Raw genomic sequence first — 21249 nt, 5'->3', positions numbered from 1 at the left:
TTTTGGATCACTTTACTCTGGACAACTTTAACTCAATATCCATTGTTTATTAAGTAGAAATACATTTGAAGAAAGCTGTTCCTGTTGTGGCCCTAGCTTGAGAGGGTGTATACAGTGGTTGTATAAGTGTCTAGAAATCGGATGATGTTACAAAGTGGATGGCTGGCAAAAAAATAACCATTGGAAAAAGTGCTGTTTTAAGGAGTAGAGGCTGTTGGTGAAGTTAGCAGCTGCTTGGTCTCCTCCCACGCTGTAATTCTTGCTCCTAGAACACTGATTTCAAATGGTGCTAGATACAAAGTGGGAAAATCTAAGCCACCATGTGAAACCAGCTTCCAGAGGAAGACACATCTCGTGCATGGCTGCAGGCTGAGAGAGAAAATCCTTCATCTCCACCGTACCTAGAGAAAAATTCATGTATTTAATTTTATTAGAAAGTAAGACAGTGAACTTTGGGATAGTTATTTTATTGACACATATTTTTTTTGGCATCTTGTGAATAGTTGAGGCTGATGTAGGAGAAATGAAATAATGTGATGAGGAAACCCACCACTCTGGCAATGACTGTAATTTCCTTTCATAGCCAGGTGGAATATACTGAAGCTCTTAGCAGCAAGCAGTGAAAAAGAGCAAGTAGACTACTTTGTATTGCAGAGTATGCTACTGATGGGGCGGGGGGAGTTTGTGTTGTACAGGAACACTTTTTTTCGTGCCATTGCAGGTAGAACCTGGCTGTATACCTCATTCTGTCCAAGGCAGAGTGTGTTCTGACTTTCCATCACTTACTGATCTCAGCATCATCAGAGAGGACAGATCAGGTGCTTTTTGTGACAGGGAAAGGAAATGTGACTATCAGGATGGAAGTTCCTTTGTCAGCTGTATCACACGGCCTGGAAATAGCATGCTTTTCATAAGCAAGGAGTTGCAGATTTTTGTGAGACAAGTTTAAAATTCTGTAGGGACAATGAAAATAAATTGCATGCAAGCTACTTTGAGTGTGGGTCAGAACGAAACCTAAAAAGGGAGCATTTGCAAATCTAACTGTAAATGGTTCAACAAAAGTTGTCGAGGAAGTAGGAGAGTGTGAAAATGAGTGGCTGACAGTTATTGGAAATGGAATAGGTCTGAGCAGTGCTGTAGTGCAGCACAGCCGTGGTAGTTAACCCGTGGTGTATGTGTCTCAGTACAGCAGGAATAGAAGGGGTGGCTTGAAGCCTGTGAATGACAACACACATGCATGATTCAGGAACTATCAGACCCTAGCCACTGTGTCTAACCTGTGCTGATGCAGAAGCTGATGTAAAATGGAATAAAGTGGGGCAGAAGTGGAGCTGGGAGTTTCACTTATTGATGCCCTGGGTTTTTGGCAACTCCTCGCATTAGTTTTGTAACCAGATCCAAGAATCTGCTTCAATGCCTACATCCTAATGCACACCCACAGACAGCAGAGGAAAAGCTCAGAGAAACGAGCATGTCCTTCCAAGAAAGGGGGGTGGAGGAAGGGGAAAGAACTGTACTAGATTACTGTAGCTTCTAAATCCATTAACTGGGGCAACAGGGTGAAAGACAAGTGGAAAGCAGGTTCCCTCCCCAGTGTCTGTCTTGCTGGCACAGTTATTTATGAGGCACCCTGTATTATCAGCATGAAGATGTACTATTGAAAAGCTGGACCAAGAGTTAGTGCTGACTAGAGCTCAGCTGCAGCACAGATGAAGTACCACAGCAACATCTTTCAGAAACAGGCTCAAAGTGAGGGATGCTTTGGGCTTTTTTTCTGTCTCAATAGTAAGCATGTGCCTTAACAGTAAAAAGAAATTTTTATTAGGGTTTTCAAAAACAGTTGGTGGAAATGTCAGTTATGTTTGTGCTGCTGAAAATGAGAGCTTCTGTAGAGGTATGAGACTTCCAGAGTCTGAACTGGGTCTGAATACCTATGCATACCTTCTCCTCCCCTCTCCAAAGCAGACTAACCTTTCCAGAAATACACAGCAGTTGAAGACCAATGGCTCGTTCATTATTTGTAGTTTGATAAAACCAGGTTTCACTTCAGCATAATTAAGATGCTGCTGCTGCTGCCCCTCCTCCAGGTTACCTGAAGATTGTCCTATTGCCTTATCAAGCTCCCCTTCCCTCCAAGCAGCCAGAAGGTGTCAGCCCTTTCTGCCAAACTGCAGGTACACCTTTTATGAAGGATACATCTGTGACAGTGTATGCTGTTCTTTCCAAACCTAATAGCATGCTTGGGCAGGCAGCATGCAGAGGGGAGGAGAAAAAAAGAGAGCAGTTCAAGACGCTGTGATACACAGCACTCAACTGTTAATATGCACGCGTGCAAACAAATAAACCCGTGCTTGTCTCGAGCATTTGCTGGGTGTGTGTTGAATGTGTACATATGGACACACACATACACACATATGTGTGGAGACAAGCAAATACTATCAGCTATAGTTGGCTTTGTCAAAGCGTTCTGGAGTTTTCAATAAATAATAGCAGAAAAAGTACAATATTATCATTCTGGTGTTTTCCTCCTTTTTCGGACACGTTTTAGTGGCAGTACTGTTCTGTAGCTTCTTTCAGAGGAATATCTCAAAGCCTTTCATGGACTTCACCCTGCTTTATACCTTCTAAACGAGACAAAGGCAAAAAGGGAAGAAATCCCTGCCTTCCCCCATGAAAGGGAACTTCCTCCCTAGCCTAAGACCTTTAATCTAGTCTGCAGGAACAAGGCAAGCCTGGATGTCACAGACCTGATTTTTCACAACCTACAGCAGATAAATTAAGGCACTTCGGGGGCTTCCACAGTAAGCAAAATATATCTGTGTGACCTTGTGTGCATCATAATTGTTCTTCATTTTCAAATCACAGAGTGAAACTCATGGTGCATCAGACTCTGGTCTCCCCTGGAGAAAACATTCCTGTTTTACATGCAGAAAATCTGAGCTCGATGCATCATCCTCACAGTCAAGGAATGAGTCAGACCAGGGCCAGGTGCAGGACACAGGGGTGTGACAGTACAAGTGGTGACCTGTAAGGGGAATTGAAATGAGTGAACTTCTAAGGTTTCAAAAAAGCTTCCTCAGCCCAGGGGAGCGTGTAACTGCATCTGTTTGTTGTGCGGTTCTGTTACTGTGTGGTGTTGCGTAGGTCAGGTATGGACAAATGTGCCCTAACTTGCAGCCTGAGCCAGTCGTTAGTGTGTAACGCTTTCTGCGTCAGCAGTAGCACTGACCTAGGCTGAGTAAAGGTAGGGTAGATGCTGCATTGCTTAGTGGAGTTGGTGCTTGTGGCTAGAAGATGGCTCTAGAGATGCTACTGCTGTTATGGGCAGCAAAAACATGCACTTTCCCAGTGAGTTTAAAGCATAATGGAGATTTTTTTTTTCCTTGATTAGGACCAGAATAAAAACTCCAGATCACGTTCCTGAGTGAACATAGCCTATTCCTTTACTCCTACTATTGTAGCCTTACAATTGCAGTATAAATAGTAAAGTTAAAAGCCAGGCACTCTGGGTCTGCAACCCTTGTGTTTTCCGCCCAAAAACCAAACGTAGGCTGAACACCAGACTGTGGCATGCTGTGGGCAAAAGCCTGTAGAGCCTCTTGTCCCATTTAGCTCTATTTGAGCAATGGGACAGTCAGGCCTGCTTGACATTTGAGTCACTAATTTCAATTCCTATTAAGGGTAATCTGTCAGAGCACTCACTAGCATTTGTCTAACTGTGCTGAACTGTCAGCAAGCTGCCTATCATGCTAATCCATTTTTTAAAATGGTCCAAGGGTTTAGGGGTGAGAGGAAGGCCAGGTTTTTGTTTGCTCATTTGTTTTAACATAGGGAGAAGCAGCTCTTTTCCAGATAGTTTAGGGCAGGCCAGGTGATAGGCAGTGACACTGGTGGCTGAAATTTTGCTTGTGATGAGGTCCGAGAGGTGCATCTCAGCCTTTTCTCTTTGCACGGTGGCCTCACTGAAGGCACACTAGCATGTGGTTAACTCTTGCTGCTTTCGGTGAGTTTTGAAAGAGCTCGTCTCCAACATGGGTTTGGTGCCAACCAGGGTTCTCCTAAACAATGCTGAGAAGACTGCCACAGACTGGCCGTCAGCATTGGCAAAGAGGTATTGGTGGTTTGGATGCCGCAAACCTCATTTTGAGGGCAAGATAGTTCAACACTAGCATTGACCCAGGCGCACTGGGTGATGTGATGGGCCATACCAGCCTTCTTTTTATGGTTCTGCCATACTGATCCACATTTTCTGTGGCGCTTGAGTCTAACAAAGGAGGCTAAAAAAAGTGCAAGAGACCTTTAATTTGCAGATTACACATCTTTTGGAGAAACTTGGAGATAGTTCATAACAGTGCAACATCACTAAAATAATTAGGATTTATTCACAAGACCTGTTTTTTTTTAAATGCCAGCACTTTGTTTCAGACCATTAAGTAAAATATAACACTTACTTGCTATTTGCTATTGCTTGCCCCAAAGCTATTCTGAACTGAAGGGAGCTGTTTTAGCATGGTGACCATTCCAGGAGTGCTAGATATTAGGGCTACAGTTTCTAATCTTCTGCTTCCTGTCTGCTCATCTGAAATTGCTTTGACTTGCCTGGAGTCACACAGTTTTCTTCCATCTTTGCTTTCCTGAGAGTTCCCAGGCAAAACCACAGCCTGTTTGGAGGGCACAGGAGCTACTGAACTGCTGAATCCTATTGAGGATTTCAGATTTCACAAGGAATGATGAGGTGAAACTGGGCAAACTTACAGAGGGGAAGAAAAGCATCGCGCTTACACGACCTGGGTTGTGGAAGAGCAGTAGGAAGGTGCAGCACTGAAAACTCATCAAATTTAGCCATACACAGCTTGACTGAACAGCACATTACAAAACTAACTATACTAAAAAAAATTATCCACCAAAGTAGCTAAAACCAGAAAAGTAATTTTCTGTTCCTAACTTCTGTACCTAAGCATCACCTTAGAATATAAAGTATTGATTGCAGGTCTTGCAAGCAGTCACAGGGAGATTATTGCTGTGATTTGTATAGTCAGTTCAGGAACATGGTGTTCCCCCAACACTACCGTTCCAGCTACTTTAGGTAATGTCAAGGGAAGTCCTATTTTTCTTTGTGTCGTTCAAGAGACAAAAGAATGTCCTGTGCCAGTGAAGAGCATAAGGATACAAATACTGCCAGATGTTCACTGAAGTATAACCTGCCCTTAAACTGGACATTTGAAAACATGCCTTCAGTACCGTGCCATATCTTAACACTATCCGCAGTAGAAGGACCTGGCAAAAAAGCTGGAGAAAAGCATTGACCAAACTCCTGGATGAGTCCCCTGAGCATGTGAGCTGTTTGGTTTGTACCTGTTCCCAGGACTTCCATCGTTCTGTCTATCACTGAAACTTCACTGTATGTTTGAGAGCCATCGTCAATGTTTAAGAAGCATTTGAGCTGTATATCCAAATACAAACCCAGTGGCTGCTGTTGGACACCTACTATGCACCATTTGCACTGGATAAAGAGTGTTTGTGTGGGGAGCTGAAGAGATATGCTTAACTCAGAAATAGCTCTCTTCCTTGGAAAGCTTAAGGTCTGAATCACACTGTGTTGGCTCAGTTTTTAGCAGACAAGCTATCACATATGCCTCCCTGTAGGCGAAGAGTCGTCACTGGCATCAGGATTAGCAGCCAGGTTCTTTCCCTTTGAAAACTAGAGAATAATGATGCTGAAGGCTAAGGCTGACTTTAAGCATGCTCAGGGCAGGAGGCTGCCCAGGGCTGGAGGCTTGGGGAGGTGGGCTAGCAAAACTGGGAGCAGGAAGGGTCCACTCTCATCTGTGCTTGGCCTGCACTGGCCGCCGTGTTCCTCTCTGTTCAAAAGGAGCCAGATAGCATGCCCCCAAATTGAACTTTGTTATTGCTAAGATGGGGACAAAATAAGTTATTTTGCTCAAGATCCTTGAGGCATTAACCACTCCACTGCTGCCTATGAAGCTGAGAAAACTAGAGCCAGCCCTAACATATATCCATGGTTGATATTGCCCTCAGTCAACTGAAAATACTAGTGACATGGACAAATAGAACAGCGGAGAAAAATGTGGAAACCTGGGAGGGGACAAGACAGCTATTGAGCTGAGGTACCTGAAACTGAAAGCTCATGAGAGACAACACTAGCTTCACAGACACTGGTGAACTTAGAGCAGCCTGCGGAGTCCACCTGATAACAACTATGGGAACACAAATGCAAATATATGCAGACACTTTTTTCTTTTTTTCTGGAACACAGTGTAAGTTGATGCCAAGTCCTTAAATACATGCCACTCCTGATTCCCAGCAGTCCAGAGGAAGTCTTGGGGGAAAAGGGGATGAGGGAACTACTGTGAAGTTTTTGTAGTTAGCTCAAGAAACAAATTATAGATAGGGATTTTAAAACGCTTCAGAGATGCAGGATTTTTTGGATCTACACTTTTGGACTCAGTGGCCCACTACTGCTGTAGCATTAATTTTCAAGCCTCACCTCCAGGTTCAGGACTTAAGCACTGCCTCAGTTGTAAGAAATGTGGGTTGGGAGTTCCTGAACCAACTGGTTGCTGACAATGAGTCAGGGGAATGACCTTGCAGCAGGCAGCTCACGGTACCTCTCTCGGAGCCGTGCCAGTATAAACGGCACTGGCATCTCCGAATGCTGTTGGAACCATTTTGTGAGATTCCCGCGTTGGCCGTTTCTACTGCCGCCTTTGCACCAAAACTTACGGGTGGGTGAGAACAGAATAGAGTACTCCCTTCTTGTTCCATAACACGGGCATCTTCGCAACCTAGGCTTGGGACTACCTATATCTATATACAGATGTATAGAGGAGATAGGCAACTCTTATCTCTTGCCTACATCTCTGACCATTAGCATCAGCGATACAGATACTTAACCGACTTAAATCTTACCCTTCCCCCCAGCCACACCCATATTAAACTGTAAGAAAACACCATGAACGAGTTTTAGAAAAAATACATGGCAGCAGCGAATTTTCTGGCTGGGTCTGGAAGTGATTTGTAAGAGGAGTGAGGGTAGAATACTTGGCATTTGGACATTTTAATGAATTTTCCCAAATAAGAAAAGAAAAACATTTGCTCGTAGACTTTAAGCTTCTCACAGCATCAGTAAAGCTCCTGACACAGAGCCCAACACTGTATTTGTCTGACATGGAAATTAACAGCAGCAGCAGCAGCAGCAGCAGCGCTGCAGCCTTAGAGTCTACTCTGCGAGCAACAAAATGGCTAGGGGTGCTGTTGTGTTCATTCAAATTCCTTCACCGTTTGTGGGTGGTGAAATAGGTGGATGCCGATATCCCTGCCACTTCAGGTATGGTTGCGAACTTTAACATCAATATTAAGTTAATGTTTCTAACCGTATTCAAGCTTGTGCCCTCATCAGCTCAACTCTGCAAAGCACAAACAGGAACCAACAGCAAAATCGGACTGCGTCACAGATGTAACATGACCATCGGCAAAACAAGTGCAGAAAGAGATCATGGCTGTCTCGTCAGTCAGTGAGCCTTCCTTCGATATCAAAGAAGAATAAGACGGTAATGCTTTTAAATTTATGTCATGAGCATTTGCAATCCTTAACTTCCTTTAGCAAATTTTGTGGTCCTTGAACAGTCAAAACTCCCAAGAAAATTGCATGTATTTTGCCAACAAACCCAACGCATTAACAAACACTGCGTCATAATGCCGCACTAAGGCTGAGAGATAATAAACCCCACTTTACAAAGGAAGGAAACCAAAATACAGAAAAATGAATCAGCTTACACAATGTCACACACACAAGTGTCAGAGGGAGGAAGAAATCACAGCTTTCCCAAGTCCTTTTGCGGCAATACGCAGAAAACCATTATGGAACAGTTAGCCATGTACAGCTAACATACAGTAACAATACCATCCCGATGCGCAAAATCGCTACCGTCCTACAGAAATATGCCGTGTCCCCTTCTTAGCCTTGTTTCTTGCCAGTCCCACAGATTTACCTGCTGACAGTAACCTCAATTCCTGAGTAATGAGATTTACAGCTGAAGTTTAACATTGAAATAACTCCTCTCTTATCTCTGTCTCCTTACCCTCCCTGCATTTAGTCACAATTAAACTATCACTGTGGCAAAAAGATGGCAGCAAAAGGAATGAAACCAAATGCATCCCTATCCTGAACACAGATACTCAAAAAGTACGCATATGCCTGAGCAAGTATACTGGCTGCCAGTTGCACCTCCTTCCAAAGGACTGAGAAATGCCATTAAGAAGCACTAGCTTTGCAAATTAATGGGGTCTTCCACCCCACAACTGTGATGGGGAAAAATGCAAAGGGTTGTCCATTCAGACAGCACTCAGTAAAACAAACTCAACCCACCCGTCTTCCATGCAACCGAGCATCGTTTCTCAGTCCAGCTCCTGGCTGTACAGAATTACCTGCGCGGCTGCCTTGTACTGTTTTTGTATGTGTGTGTATTTATGCCTGTCCGTCTTGCTGCAGGGACCACCGTTGTTGCTGCTATTCCTGTTGTTCCCCTGCTCTGCGGAACTGGCGCTGCAGGAGGCAAGGATGCTCCAAGGGAGCCAGCTACAGCCAGCGAAGGCTCAGTGAGTCAGGAGGGGTTGTGACGACTGCAGTAAGAGTCTGAAATTCCCTATGGAATCTGGCAGAAAAGGAAGGGAGGCAAGAAAGGTGGAGATGGGAAAGAGGAAAAAAAGTGGGGAGTGGCACCTGCTGTCTGTTTTCTTCTTCCCTCCCTGTTCCTACCACCGCACTGCCGTTGGAAATGGCGTCCTCCCCTCTACGGTACTGCGCAAAGGAATGGAGTCGGGGATAAAACCGCAGCGCGTACGGCCTTTGTAACCGAACAACCAAAATTCGGTCGGGGTGGGTGTATGTGTGTAAATACAGCCCTTCTCTCTCTCCTTCTCTCTCAGACTGCCGTTCGGAGGACAGGCTGCTGCTGAAGTAATGGAGACAGCGGACGCAGTATGTTTGAGCCGGTTCTGAACCCAGCGGTTGTTGCTAAACAACCGGACCTGACGCTTGAGATGTCAGCGAGTGAGTAATATAGACTAAATGCTTATGCTACCATATCCTTAAACTTGTTTAAGCCTCGATATGATGAAAGGCTATGGAATAATGTTCCCTGCCGTATGCGAAAGCAAAGTTACCACTCCACTGCATAATCAGGAGACTTCCTCGGCCGGAAGGACCAAGCCCAAAGCTGGTTGTGTCCTCAGCACTTCCAGGCAGAGTTGCCATCTTCATAGCTGGTCGCTTTAAGAAGAGAGGTGAAAAAATAGTATAGTAAATGGTTAAGAGAGAAAAGTGTTCTCCCCTTCATTTCCTCATCCTCTCTCTGGAGCTGCTCTCTGCCCTCAGTCTCCCATTCATCCTTACCCAGTCCTTCCCAATCCTCCTTCAATCCCTGCTTTCTAACGCTGTTATTTCTTTTGCAAACCTTTACAGACCTGTCACTTAGGGCTGGCTTCAGCTCTCCCTGATGTTACCGAGCCTGTGGCAAACTCACACTTATGCAAACGAAAGCTGAGCTTGGGCAAGAGTCTTTTTCACTTCTTTAATTATTCCCATGACATAATTTCCAGGTGCAATCCCTGCCCCAAGCAGTTTACAGTCCTGCTAACACTTAACCACCTCATAAGGGAGAAGGAGGAAAGCAAGAAAGCGAGGAGAAAAGCCCCAAACCCCCGTACTTTCCCCTTCCCTGTGGCTTGCAGCTCTGACACGTCATCGTCACAACTGCACGGCGAAACGAAACCTCCCTGGCACCCGCACGGGGCACCCATGGGTGCGGGCTCTGGCACCCACTGCACTGAGGAGTTAACTGCTTCTTTCCTGCCTGCTGCCCCTGCCCGAGGGGCACCCAGCAGCCCCGGGAGCCGCGGCGGGCAGGGAGCAGGCAGGCAGCGGGCAGGGAGCTGCCGGCACTTTGAAGCAAGTGAAATCAACGTTGAGATTTGACACCCAGTCCTCGACCAATCCGGGAGGGCTTTTCACCTGCCATCACCTCCTCCGCCAATCGGACGGCGTCTTTGGGCTGAGAGCCCTCCCCGGCCAATGGGGAGCCAGCTCTGCCACTTAGTTAATGATGCAGCAGTACAGGGAAGACTATCACATGTGAGCTGGAAGGCTGCCAACATGGAGACACGGAGAGAGCAAGGTAAACAACTTTCCAACGCCAAAATGATGACATTTAATCCCTAAATGCTAGCTTCCCGTCTCGACTCATCCTTAACCCCTTTCAGCTGGTGTGGAAGCGTCTGGAAGGCACCGTCTACCTGTCCCCAGTGCTTTTAAAAACTGGACGACATGCCCTGCAATGATCACTGCGTCACCGTTTACCACTTTCCGAACTACGCAGTGACAAACCTCCAAGCTCTGAAACGCAGAGCGCCTGTTAACCCCTCTACCAAACCCTCGCCAACATGCCAGCCTTTAGAGAGACGGGGGGAATAAAAAGCCCAAACAAAACATGAAAACAGCAGTCTTTGCAAAGTTGTCATCTCTCCCCCACGACTACTAACCCTCCTCTGCAGTACAGCAATGCTGGCAAGAGTGACATTAGTACAACCTGTGCCGTCGTTCCATTGAGAAAACAGCTCTGACGCAGAACAGAGCAATCATACCCAGCCAAAATAATAATAAAGGCACTCTGGGATCCGAACTTAGGGACGCCGGGGGAAAGGGACACCCTGCAAATAATTAAAATACGTAGATGCAGCTCGAGCCCCATCCTGATCAAAGGGTACGTACGTGGGAAAGACGAACCGGACCGAAGAGCTCTGCCCGTGCACCATCTGCGCAGTCCTCAGCCCTCCGCTCGCTGTGTAGCGCCGCAGAATAGAAGGTTCCAGAAATTTCCTTTCCGTTAACCCTTTCGGTGTCTGCCCACTCTCCCTCCCCGCGGGATTAAGCGCGCCGGGTCTCCAGCATCGTCAATGGGCGAAGCCTCCTACGCCAACTGAGCCCAAATACGATCTTTAAATGACACTGGATGGTGGCAGGAGCCCAGTCCCTGGTGTTGGTGTTACTTCTCTTTCTGGAGCCCTCTCTGCCTCTCTTGCTGCCTCTCTCCCCTCTTGCTGCAGCAGGGCTGTTGCTGGTAGACCTATCGACGGAGCTTGCTCTCTCACTCTCTCGCTGAGCTCTGTGACGCAGCTCTAAATTCTCCAGCCTGCTCCCTGTGTTATAAGAGCGGAACTGCAGCTTTCCAGGGAGCCCGTGCCAGCGGTGCCAGGGCCAGGCAAACGGAGGGGAACGTCGCTCCTGGACTCTGCACCTTTTTTTGGTAATTATTATGTTCCTCACCTCTGTCTCTGTGCTTCCTCCAAGGCTCTCAGCCTCGCATCTCCTTCTCTGCTTCTGAGTCATACTTACTAGGTTAACTCTTTTAGGATTGGTAGTCAGCAATACAGATCTCGAACAAGCGCAGCTGAAACCACAGCCAACTTTGTGGTGGTTTCTGCTTTAAAAAAACCAAAGCAAATCTTCTTGGCTCTAAAAAACAAAAACACACACGGGCACACACACACACGTTCCAGTAGAGAGTTTGTGCTTTTTGATTAACTGTTTCGGTGACAGGAACCACTACTTGACTTCCTAAAATAAAATATTTCAGGCCTATGTCTTGCAAATACTCAGCAGGCAGTTACCCTGAAGCACAAGGCAACTTAAAAGGAACTGCTCCTGTGAACGACCACAGGTCTGCTGGGCATAAAAGCATGAGGCTACTGCTGGACCCACAAGACCCTGCTATGCTGGCCGCAAGACATTGATCTGAATGTGGTTCAGCCACTGGGCAGGTGCATGATGTAAGATAAGGTACTGAAAGTGCTAGAAGCTATAGGCTCTTCTTAATCTGAACAGTATTAATAAGTGTTATCACACACACAGATTCAAAATGCTCAGCGTAGGCAGGGGAACTAATAACTACGTTCCTGGAGTCACCAGAATCTAATCTCTGTCAAAGAAAGTCCACAAACAGCTATGTTCTTTAGCACAGCAGGCGTCACCAGGCAAGAGAAATTTTGCAGACGAACCCTCTCTCCTTGCCTCTGCCCCCTGGCATTTAACTCTGGTGCCTTCAGTCAACTTCAGCACCAGGCAGGGGAAGCAGTGCGCTCCTGTCTTGGAGCCTCAAAACCGGAAAATGTGGAGGAGGATCAGTGGTAGATGCAGCATCTGGGAATCAAAGAGAAGCTAATGGAAAGCCAGCACTGTATGAGGGAGTTCATGCGTCAGTCTGCACATACAAAAGAGCAAGCGAGAGAGCCAGCAGTCCATTTGAAAAACACAGAATCAAGAGAGAGATCACTACTACACAGCTACATCTGCCATTTTAATTCCGGACTTCAGAGCTGGCTGCAAGCTTTGGGTTTTTCACTACAACCAAAGCTGAAGTAACCACTATTTTTTCTCTTCGCAGCGTCTGAAGAGCCTGAGCTATTTTGGGATTTGTCTGTACTACACTGAAAATGACACCTGTTACGCACAGACGAAATGAGAAGAATTACAAGCTCCCGGTTTTTCAGATATGAGTCTACAAAAAAAAGAAAAGGATCCTATGAGCTAGGGACCTGGGAGAGCAGTGCAGGCTCTCAGGGTGGGGTGAAGGGGATGACCCTTGCAAATTGAACAGTCAGACACCGTTACAAAAAATTTAAAAGGTCTGTTTTAGCTGATGCAAGGGGAAATCAAACCTCCATGTGACCAAAAGAAGTAGTGCTTGATCAACTAAATGCCACAAGACATGGTTTCTTATGCAATCAAACCCATGGGACTTCAAGCCTTACATATACGCTTTGTGGCCAAAGCTGCAAGCATTAACCACTTCAGTTAATGAAGGTAAAATTGTAAGAGCACTATGGCTACTGAAATGAGTCACCCAGCAGTGATACTCGCTAAAGTAGGCCAGTGTTTTATGTGATGTTAAGCTGTCTGTGCTGGTTTCAGTTACCCCTGAGTTATCTCAGAAGCTCCACCAAAGTGCAGGGTCAGAGCGGATTTTCCGCATTCCCCATTTTCCCCGTCAGCGTGCGGCTGATTTACAACACACCAGCGCGGTGCAGATGAGACAGAGGCCATCTCGCTGGACTTGCGAGACCCAGCGAAGCTCTGAACATGATTGCGTACGGCACTGGAGCAAGATAAAAGACTCGGAGCCTCAGAAATGGGACAGTTGACTGGTGCTTTTAGCTCACAGCGATTTTGTCAGTCTTGTGGTATATTAAGCAAGTAAAATGGAGCTTTGATTTATTTCAAATTATATCTTTTTGGTTGCTTTCAGGGGAAAGGCGGCATTTATTTTATGGTTTACTTTCATTTGCAAATGATCAGCCATGGAACATTTCTACCTTTACCTGACTGTAAGTATTTACTTTATGGTGGTACTCAGGCTCCCAGGAAGACTCAGAGCCGCACTGCGCTGGGAAACGCTCAAGTGGGCAACTAAGAAAACATGGCACAATGGAAAGCTTCGGCACTTGGAACTGAATAATGAGGCCCAAAAAAATAAAGTCATCTTCTCACACAGTTGAGTCAGTTAAATGCTGGACAGGCTTTGGCATTTTCTGTGAGCTGAAGTAAGGAAATAAGAGGCCGTGATTCCATGCTAGAAATCTATGCTGCTTTTCTGGTTTAAGTGGAGCCCCTATAGGTGTTTTGTTACTGCTTTTTTGTTGTTTGTTGGGGTTCGCGTCCATCGTGTCCCCCCCCCCCAACTCTGTCTATAAAAGCAGGAGGCAGAACTTTGGTTTTGTAAAAACTGACTACGAGAAAGCAAAGTCCCGGGCTAGAAAGCAAGTTTGGTAAATGGAAATAATCCATGGCCGTGATGGGAGGCAGGGGAGATCAGCCTCACCATGCAAATGTAGTGTAAGTACCCATTCCAAAGCGAGGGGTGACTACAACTGTGTCATGGATGCTTACAATGTTGCTGAAAAACCAACAAAATTTCAGTAGTGCTAGACAATGTAACAAGATGTCTCGACTTACAACTTGAACAGTTCAGGCTGGATGTTAGGGGAAAAATAAATTTATTCAGGAGAGTGGGAGGGATTGAACCCCCAGCCGTCACTACCAAGTCTACTGTCAATTGACAGTTTCCCTCAGCATCATGAAAGGATCAGGGAGCATTTCATCAGTGAGCAGAGGAAGGGTGGGCTTGCCGCTGCTTATATGCCAAACTGTACGTAAAGGGGCATCCTCAGTTCTCTGGCATCTCCCGTGCTATTTTCTGCTGTCATGTTACAATGACCTTAATAGCAATAACATATGAAGTCTGACATTACAAAACTCTAACCCTCATGCACGTCATCTAATACCTTATCAGTACTGTGGGTGATAAAATAACCTCAGCCATCCACTGAGGAAGGTCCTTGGTCTTTTTAATGACGAACGAAACCCTCGTGGTGCCACCCACACTTTCAGCTTCCTGCTGGTGAAGCCTTGGCTCAGGTTTCCGTTTAAATGCCATCGGCCACACCTTCCTCGACTACAGGAAACTGCGATTGTTAAAATCAGGGCATGTTCCTATTTAACTAAAAGGCTGAGCTCAAATAACCCAAAGGCCTCGACTATGCCAAACAAATTCCTGCCCAAGACATAGCAAGTCTGTGCAGCTGTAAATCTATAACCCCTTGACCTCAATATCCATGTGAATGACGTCTCCTCGGGGAGCGGTTGGTAATAACCGGAAAGAGCAAAGAATCAGGCAGAGGTGGACAGGGCAATGTGAAAGTTAACAATAATAACGCGTAGCACAACGTTCTTCAGTTTACCACCCAAAAGTCCCGAAAGTTCCTTTAAAATGCAAATAGTACGTTTTTCAAATGCTGATGTGGGATAGCTCTTTTTCAAAATGTGAAATTTGTCAGCGCTACCTCTTCCTCACAAAACACTCACAACCTCAGCAAAATGATCTTTTCCAACAAAAATCTATTTCAGCACAGAATTCCCAGCCAGCTCCATTCAAGGAATATCAGCAGAAACAGTAACGTGATAGCCCATCTGCCAGGACTGTTTCTCCTAGCCCTCACCAATCAGAGGGTGATTAATTTTTAAAATTTTCTTTTAAGCTGAATGTTGTACTAGTAAATGGTCCTGAAAAAAAAATCCTACTTAATTCTTTGCTATAGTAAAACAATTGTCTACATTGCCAGCAAATAAAGAAGTAATGTTAGTTGTTACCTATGGGAACTGGTAAGTTTTTAATGTTTGCTTATTTAAAATTGATACAATTTTGCATATGGGAAGGCTGAATTAAATAGAGGTTAAATAATTTGACCCACATTGTATGTGGAATCAGGGTCAATGCTGATATGGAAATTCGGGAGTTCCTTGCTCCCAGATTTTACTCAAGTTGTGCCTCTTGCTTAATTATAGTCCTTATTGCACAGAAGGCCCCCAGTCAATTAGTGAGACGTAACCGTCATCGGACACAGAAGCTGCCGGAACAGTGTGGCTTTTAGAGGAGATTGATAGGAAATTATTTCGAGAGGTACTTTCTTTCATTTATCAAAGAAAAGCAGAAATACAACTTTGAAGTCTTCCTTCTATTTTCACAAGTACATGGACAACAACAGACAATCGGTGGTTTTACAGTGTTATCCTAACGGTCACCAGGACATGCAGACTTCCAGGAAACGGAGACTTCCAACTCCAAAATAGGAATATTTGCTAACACAGCTACCAGAGTCCATGAAGGGATATTCTACATGGTGTCAGGTTTTGTTCTGCTGTGACAACAGAAAAGTTACAGAGTCACAACAAACATTCAGGTTTAGGGTTTGTTTTTTTTTTTTCTGAAAGGTTTGTTGTTTTCCAGACAAGTTTCATTAGCGAATGCCAGAGAAATGGCTTCTGCACTATTTTCAGCACTGCCTGAATGCTGTTATTCTCACTGGGGTCCCAACCAACAGAAGGAAGAGCAGGGAGGCATTTAAATAACAATAAAAACCCTTCTGAAATAGTTTTAAAGTTGATTCCGTGCTCCTGCTGGGTGTGCACAGCTGACTGTGCACGAATGTTGGGGTGGGGTTTTTCCGTAGTCCTCTTTGGGGGGGGCGGTTCAAGGGAACGGGACGGAGCAGCTGGTGTTGAGATCAAAAGACTGCGAAGCCAGAGGGGTGGGTTCTTTCCCAAGAACTGTCGGGGATGTGTTGGCATTGGGTAGTCACATTTGCATAAAACGCTTGCATTCTTCCTGCAAACCTAGCCCACGCAATAAAGCAAGCACTGAAATGGAAACCTGCAGGTGAAAACCTGGCCCTCCCTTTGAAAAGCTGCAGTCCTGGAATTTACTCTGTGAAGTCTAAGAAAATCCCAGCTGGAAGAGCTGAGATCCTTTCCAAAGAGGTGGCACCACGTTAACATACACGCTGCTTCAAAGCAGAGCTTATGCCCTGTGTTGAAGCCGGGTTCAAGGTATTTAGCATCCTCAACCCACAGCTCCGCTCACTCTGCTTGCTGTCTTGCAGCATTCCTGGTCAGCACGATGACGGAAACACTGCCCGGAGGTCGGCGTGGCGGCTGCCCCGGCCGCTCTGCCCACGGTGGGAGAGGGAACGGGGGCAGCCAGGCTCCCCGAGCTGCAGGTTTTGCTCAGTTCCAAATCTAAGGAGCCAACAGCGCTGAGACAAAAGTAATTATTTCAGCTATTAGCTGCTAAGAATAGAGCCGGCGGGGGTGCTGTGCATGGCTGAGGTGCACTGACGGCACAGTCGGAGGTAGCAGGGATTGCAGTGGAAGCACAGAAATAGCCATTCTCCACGCTCAGCACTTTGAGGCTTCATGAGTCATGAAAATACATGGCGGGGGGACGACAGGTGGGGTGTAGAGGAAAATACACCCTGCCCCTACATGTAAAGCAGAAATGCCCCTGGGCTGATTGCTGTATTTTCTGGGAGAGAAAGCGTTTTGCTGAGGAGCCTGTTTTTTCCTAAGGAGAGCATCTTCCCCGTCACGCGGCAGTGGACCACCCTCACGCTTCCCACCCGTCGGAGAGCACGGCTCTTGCAAGGAAAACTTCAACGAGACCCGATGCCTTTACGCTGCTTTTAAAGGTACTGTTCCCCTGCCCGGGGAGGGACAGGGCCCTCGGGGAGGCACGGGGGCTGCTCCGTCCTCCCACCGCCCCGGTGCCCGGCCCGTGGCCAGCGTCTCGCGGGGCATCAATATTTGCAAAAGCCAGACATCACCGGGACGGAGGAATCTATTGATCTCGAGCCAAGTGTGTTTCCCGGTGTTTTCCTACCTAGCTGCCAATCTTACTTGAAGTTCCCTTTGCAAATACATTATAAAAGGTTAAACACGTGAAGAGCAGATATTTAAAAAGGGGGTCAGTAAATGACCAGGTGCTCAGCTGGCTGTTCATCGACATCTTTAACATCTTGTCCTGATGCTTTTTAGCAGAAATTGTATTGGTATGACTACATGCTTTTACTCAATATAGTCTGGAAGAGGCAATTTTCCTTCCGTGCTGTTTGTGCAGCCCAGGGTACAACACATTCCTGATCTATGACTAGGTTTCCAAACTACACAGTAAAATGAATAATAACGATAGTAAAAGTTGTACAACTTTTTTTATGCAGCAACCTTTGTATTACTTTAGTGCTGGATTTTCCAGCTATGGGAACATGGGGGGAAAAAAATGTTTTTTTGTAAAAACCAGCATACCCAGCCAAAACAAAAACAAAAAACCAACAAATTCAAGGTTTAAAAGAAAATTTTTGTATCAATCCTGGGTGCAACTGCAGAAAGAGTCAAGCTAGATAGAATTAAACATCTCAGCTGGAGCATGGACAGGGCACCAGGCAGCTTGCTAAAAATAGATTAATCCTAATTACAGCCACACTTCTGCTTTTTCAGGGTTTCCCGTTTCACATGGGGACACAGAGGCTGTGAATGGAGGGGGGATCGGTGCCCACTGCGGCAGGAGAGGGGACACGGGGCGCATGCCACCCGTTATTGCATAACCCCGGGAACACGCCGTCCTCCGGCGGGAGCGACGGGAGTGACGGGAGTGACGGGAGCGACGGGAGCGACGGGAGTGACGGCAGCGTCCCGCCTCGCCGGCCTTCGGCTGCCCAGCTCCAGCTGATCAGCACAGGCTTAACTCGGCGACCAGCCCTGGAAATCTGTTCTCCCCAGTTAGCAAAACCAGACTAAACCACTGCAAAACAGGGTTTCAGGTAACGTGTGCTTTGCTGGTTAAAGATTTAAACATCCCCACCATCCCCGAACCGCCGGCAGCCCCGGGGGAGCTTGCTCCTGTGCCAGAGCTGCCCGGCGTGGTTAAAACCCCCCGGAGCGGTGCGGTGTGCCAGTACGTCCCATAGGAACTGCCGTAAATCCCTATTGGTTTTATTTCCTCCTGGACTGCATTCATACAGAGAGCTGACTTACTATCTCATAAGCAGAATTACAAAATGTTTAGTATGAAATAAACATATTTAAGCCTCTGCTTTCAAACTACGGTAGTTTATTTCTCCCATAAAGCCTATGAAACTATGGAAAACAATTATTTCCCCCCCCTAAAGGATGTATATTAATTACCAATTTAAGTATTTAGCCAGAAAATGTATTGCTTCAGCTACAACAACTCAGTTTTGTTTTATCAGAAACCCAGGAATTAATGCTATGTTTTTTCGTTTCGTTTCTGTAGCAGTAATCGCCAGGTAAGCACAAGGGCCCCTCTGCTTGAGATGGATCTCTGCACACATCGCTGCTGCTGCTGCGGAAAACAGCCAGCGACTGAAAGACTTTCTAGCCAGTAAAACAAAGGAAAAATCCATCAACCCCCTCCTTCAATATCTTGGATTTACGTATCTGAGGAACAACTCTCCCGCAAGTAAGGGGGGACAGCAAAAATTTCATTTAAAGTGTCTGACTGAGCCTGTTCGGGTATTTTAGAAAAAAAAACAAGTCCCGACGAATGTTAGGACACAGCCATCACAAAGGGCAGGATCTGAAACGTCGGCAGCATCGCGTCCAGGGCTGTCAGCCTGGCAGGTTGCGCTGCGTGGTGGTAAGGTTTTGGATGCGCTGGGTGGCACGGTGCTGGTGGGCTGCCTCCCCCCGGGAAACACCGACGCTTAGGGCCCGGCTGAGCGGCTCTTGGAGGAAAGGAGAGTTAGGAAGAGGGTGTCTGTCTGGAAAATACCTTGTTAGTTTTGAGCAGGACTGTCACTTCAGTAAACAGTATCTTTACTTACAGCTCATCAGAAAAGATTTCGTTTTACATTTTTGAGCTTCATTTGCCCTCTGCACTGAAACGCAGATCCAGAATTTGGGGCTTGCTTTTTGTATTTTTAATTAAATGAGAAAGACGCACTGCAGAACAGCTGGTACCTTTGGGCTGATGGGCGCTGATGGGCACATCCCTGCTTTGATCTCCACAGAAGACAGTCTTGCAGCTCCGGTCTCCCGTACCCCGGCTGAGTTTGTAGCAGAGGTTTTGGCTGTCCCACAGTCCCGGTTGTCAGTCCTGCTGGCACCTCCCAACTTCCCGGAGTCACACCCTGGGTACAAGAAAACCTCCCATTAAAAGTTTCACCAACCTTCATATGACAAAGCAATATTTTCCAAATGGGAAATGAATAAACAGAGGAAAATTTGCTCAGACATCCCTAAGCAGCTGTCAGCATTGCTGTGCACCAGCAGACCGGATCCGAGAGCAGACCTCCTCCGTTTCCCCACTGCTTTACGGGATGCACCTACAGAAAAGGAGCGATGCTGCGTGTGTGCAGAGAGGCTTGGCCGTGACTTAGAAACACCTATGGATATGAGGGCACGTCTCACTGAATGCATGTGTCTGCAGCCCCTGCCTGGATTTTATAAGCATAGTGAGAGATTGGGAAATGTGCTGTGATTCATACGAACGTTTCAGTCCCCACTCCCACCCCCAGCGGAGCACCCACGAGTGCCCCGGAGCTGCCAGACGCACACAGAGCGAGCACCACGCCTGCCCGCAGCTCATCATTAAGCATCGGCTGCCAAGACACTCCCAAAATATTTAAATCTTGATGCCACAAATTATTCGTCCTTATCTGAAATAATCCCTGAAATGCTTTTTATTGCTGAAAATTATAATATTCAGAGGGGTTTGATCAGCTCAGCTGAGTACCCCGACACTGTCACTAACCGTTGCTGTTCGTGCTGGGTTTGGTGCTGGCAGGTACTGGCTGAGGTTTATCTCTGCTTCTTGTCTCAGCCTTGAAACTGGGATTGTAAATTATTTTGGCCAGGGATAAACTGTCTTTGCTTGTACAGCACTGAGCCACGCTGGCCTCTGGGTCTCGGCCGAGGCTTCTAGACGGTTCTAAAAATAAGTAATTATAAGCTATTATCTTTTAAAAATACTTGAAAAAAAGAGGGAGCAAGAAGAGACTCCTTTCCCAGCTGTTTTCTCCTCAAACTGCCAAGATTATTTTTCTTTAAACTGTGTCTTTTTGGTCAGTTCTCTTCTGCAGCCTTTCATAAAACAAGGGTACAGAACAGTTTAAAAGTTAGGACAGGTATTTTGCACGTACATAGCAATAATAATTTGAAAACCACTAGTAAGTTCTAAAACCCAAGCGATTAACAAAATAAAAAGTTAATCTCAAAAAGTTTTTTTATGCACGAGTTGATTACTCTTCCCAGCATGGAATTATTTTGCAAACAAATCTCCATCAGACGTTGAGCTTTTCTATTTTTTTTTCCTGAGAAAAAATAGATACTGTAATTTTTCAAGATATTTTAGGTTTTTTCTTACTTGGCCAATTCTGATTAGTCACATTAGTCCCACTGTAGATTTTTTTTCTCCTTCCAGAATGGGAGACCTTTGTTTTGAGTGATTCCTTTGTATAATTCGTAAAGTAGAAAACAAAACATTAAACATTACAAAACAAAACAGATGAAAATACTTTCAGCTTTGCTCATGTTCCTGCCAACTATTTTCCTTTGTAAAAAAAAAACAACACACAAAACAGCTCCTTCTCAGCCCGTACATGACTGTTATCGTTTTACTCCTTTAAAGGGGAAAGGAGAGCTGAGGATTAGCTCTCAGTCTGCCGGAAGGGCCAGCACCTAAGAAATGGCAAGGACTGGTTTTAAGCCTCTAAGCCAGCTTCTAATATTATTCCTCCCCCCAGAAAACAAAGCAATAAGAATATCTTGTGATGAAGGTATAAACTTTTAAGACTTCTTTAAATACATATTTTGAACAGCACGCC

General features: G+C 45.9%; 1 protein-coding gene and 2 long non-coding RNA genes across 3 annotated transcripts in view; 2 read left to right on the top strand and 1 right to left on the bottom strand.

Annotated features, from left to right (window-relative positions):
• The window catches only part of CD46 (CD46 molecule), a 24493-nt gene extending 15427 nt beyond the window's left edge, over positions 1-9066 (top strand). The window contains exons 11-13 of the transcript XR_012039531.1: positions 7405-7571; positions 8513-8619; positions 8950-9066. The gene's annotated coding sequence lies outside the window, so the exon portion shown is untranslated. The remainder of the gene's footprint in view (positions 1-7404; positions 7572-8512; positions 8620-8949) is intronic.
• LOC140643178 (uncharacterized) lies at positions 2907-10924 on the bottom strand. Its single transcript, XR_012039533.1, has 3 exons — positions 10790-10924; positions 9187-9292; positions 2907-3025 (listed from the first exon to the last, which is right to left on the bottom strand). It is a non-coding gene; the product is annotated as an uncharacterized lncRNA (long non-coding RNA).
• LOC140643177 (uncharacterized) lies at positions 9088-21249 on the top strand. The gene is made up of 4 exons (XR_012039532.1): positions 9088-16676; positions 16979-17097; positions 17903-18225; positions 18699-21249. It is a non-coding gene; the product is annotated as an uncharacterized lncRNA (long non-coding RNA).

The sequence above is a fragment of the Ciconia boyciana genome, chromosome 23, assembly GCF_034638445.1.
Source record: "Ciconia boyciana chromosome 23, ASM3463844v1, whole genome shotgun sequence".
In the NCBI taxonomy this organism is placed as follows: Eukaryota; Metazoa; Chordata; class Aves; order Ciconiiformes; family Ciconiidae; genus Ciconia; species Ciconia boyciana.
This window is presented reverse-complemented; position numbering and strand designations above follow the sequence as displayed.